The sequence below is a fragment of the Salmo salar genome, chromosome ssa10, assembly GCF_905237065.1.
Source record: "Salmo salar chromosome ssa10, Ssal_v3.1, whole genome shotgun sequence".
NCBI classification, from domain to species: Eukaryota; Metazoa; Chordata; class Actinopteri; order Salmoniformes; family Salmonidae; genus Salmo; species Salmo salar.
The window spans coordinates 69178672-69181752 of record NC_059451.1 but is presented as its reverse complement, the minus strand read 5'-3'; positions in this window follow the sequence as shown (position 1 = coordinate 69181752).

Here is a 3081-nt window from a genome sequence, read left to right as displayed (position 1 = left end):
GCGGTAATCATTTAGGCAGATTACCTTCGCTTCCTTGGGCACAGGGACTATGGTGGTCTGCTTGAAACATGTAGATATTACAGACTGGGTCAGGAAGAGGTTGAAAATGTCAGTGAAGACACTTGCCAGTTGGTCCGCACATGCTTTGAGTACACGCCCTGGTAATCCATCTGTCCCTGCGGCTTTGTGAATTTTGACCTGTTTAAAGGTCTTGCTTACATCGACTACTGAGAGCGTTATCAAACAGGCATCCATAGTAGCTGGTGCTCTCGTGCATGCTTTAGTGTTGCTTTCCGGCCCTCTTGTGGACGCAATCGCTACCGCACTGCACACTGCACTAACCAAACTGGACAGGAGGAATACCTACGTAAGAATGCTGTTCATCGATTACAGCTCAGCATTTAACACCATAGTGACCTCCAAACTCATCATTAAGCTCGAGACCCTGGATCTCGACCCCGCCCTGTGCAACTGACTTTCTGACGGGCCGCCCCCAGTTGTTGAGTGTAGGAAACATCTCCACCCCACTGATCCTCAACACTGGGGCCCCACAAGGGTGTGTTCTCAGCCCTCTCCTGTACTCCCTGTTCACCCATGACTGCGTGGTCATGCACGCCTCCAACTCAATCATGAAGTTTGCAGACGACACTACGGTGGTAGGCTTGATTACCAACAACAACGAGACGGCCTACAGGGAGGAGGTGAGGGCCCTTGGAGTGTCGGTGTCAGGAAAATAACCTCACACTCAACGTCAACAAAACAAAGGAGATGATCGTGGACTTCAAGAAACAGCAGAGGGAGCACCCCCCACCCCTATCCACATTGACGGGACAGTAGTGGAGAAGGTGGAAAGTTAAGTTCCTCAGCGTACTCATCACGGACAAACTGAAATGGTCCACCCACACAGACAGCGTGGTGAAGGTGCAACAGCACCTCTTCAACATCAGGAGGCTGAAGAAATGTGGCTTGTCACCAAAAACACTCTCAAACCTTTACAGATGCACAATCGAGAGCATCCTGTCGGGCTGTATCACCGTCTGGTACGGCAACTGCTCCGCCCACAACCACCCACAACCGTAAGGCTCTCCAGACGGTAGTGAGGTCTGCACAACGCATCACCGGGGGCAAACTACCTGCCCTCCAGGACACCTACACCACCAGATGTCACAGGAAGGCCAAAAAGATCATCAAGGACAACATCCACCCGAGCCACTGCCTGTTCACCCAGCTATCATCCAGAAGGCGAGGTCAGTACAGGTACATCAAAGCTAGGACCGAGAGACTGAAAAACAGCTTCTATCTCAAGGCCATCAGACTGTTAAACATCCATCACTAACACTGAGTGGCTTCTGTCAACATGCAGACTCAATCTCTAGCCACTTTTATAATTAATATTTGGATGTAATAAATGTATCACTAGTCACTTAAACAATGCCACTTTATATAATGCTTACATACCCTACATTACTCATCTCATATGTATATACTGTACTCTATACCATCTACTGCACCTTGCCTATGCTGTTTGGCCATCGCTCATCCATATATTTATATGTACATATTCTTAATCATTCCTTTACACTTGTGTGTAAGTTAGTTGTTGTGAAATTGTTAGATTACTTATTAAATATTACTGCACGGTCGGAACTAGAAGCACAAGCATTTCACTACACACGCATTAACATCTGCTAACCATGTATATGTGATGAATAAAATTTGATTTGATTAATCAAACAAGGTTTATTACAAACAAATACGAGAACATGTTTCAGTATAATACAATACACTAAAAACAATATGAAGATGTATCACTAACGGCTGTTGATGCCGAAAAGGCTTGACTGTCTTGAATAGCCTTTCTACTGAAAACTTTGAAACCCTTCAACTTTCCAGCTAATATAATTCAATTCATATTATATAAATATCCTAAACAGAAATATACACAAATAATACGTTATCTGAAGAAATTGCTTTAGAAAGGGGCACGAGACATGGATGTTCTCTCTCTCCCCTCCTGTTTGCATATGCAATTGAGCTGCTTGCAGAAAGAATTAGACAGAACCCAAACATAAACATAAACTATCAGTATTGGTAAAGATGAATATAAACTAAACTTATTCACCAATGATCTCCTGATACACCTGACTAATGTTAAAAACGCAATGCCCTGCTGTTAAAAATATTTTCTGAAAACTCCACAATCTCAGGATCTAAAATGAATGAGGAAAAAATGGAAATAATGGCAATAGGTGAAAAATATAATATCTCATTATCTACATTAATCCTTTAAGTGGACCACAAACAATAGTAAATACTTAGGATGCTAAATAAGTGACAACAAACAACAAATATTATATTTAAAGATAACTCCATCCCATTACTCAACAACGTGGAATCAGATCTAATTAAATGGAACCATCTTCTCATAAATCTTACATGTAAAATAAACCTCTTTAGAATGGAATGGCTACCAAAGTGTTTATATTTATTTTAGTAATACGAAGACAAAGACATTCTTTAAAAAAAGTATACTCAGCCATAACAGACGTTATATGGACAAATAAAACTCATAGAATAAATAGGAAAGTTAAGTCCAAAGGTTGTTTTAACCTTGCATCAACTTACCACCCAAGGCTTTTATTGCGACTAATGAGGAACAATGGTACATATTGAAGATGCACATGCTCATCCCCATAATCTTTTCACGTGTCTGTTTTCAGAGGATGGAGCTAAGAACATTGACAACTTCATAGCTAAGAACACTATAACAATATGGAAGAAAATGAAATGGATAAATTGGCCTAAATGGAAAACTAAAAGGCATACAATGACTTGGTACTATGATCTAAAATTATTTCCATGACAGAATTAGAGCAATGTTGAGGAAATTCTATTTGAGTCAGAAAATGATACTCGTATGATAGATAAGATATACAAAACCATGCAAAATCCTATCCAACTGACAAACTATTGGAACCAAGACCTAAAAGTAATTGATATTGGCACAAGATGGAGGGAGTGTTGGACGATAACTAACAAAATTACAGTTAACGAAAATGTACGCTTAATCCAGTAAAAACT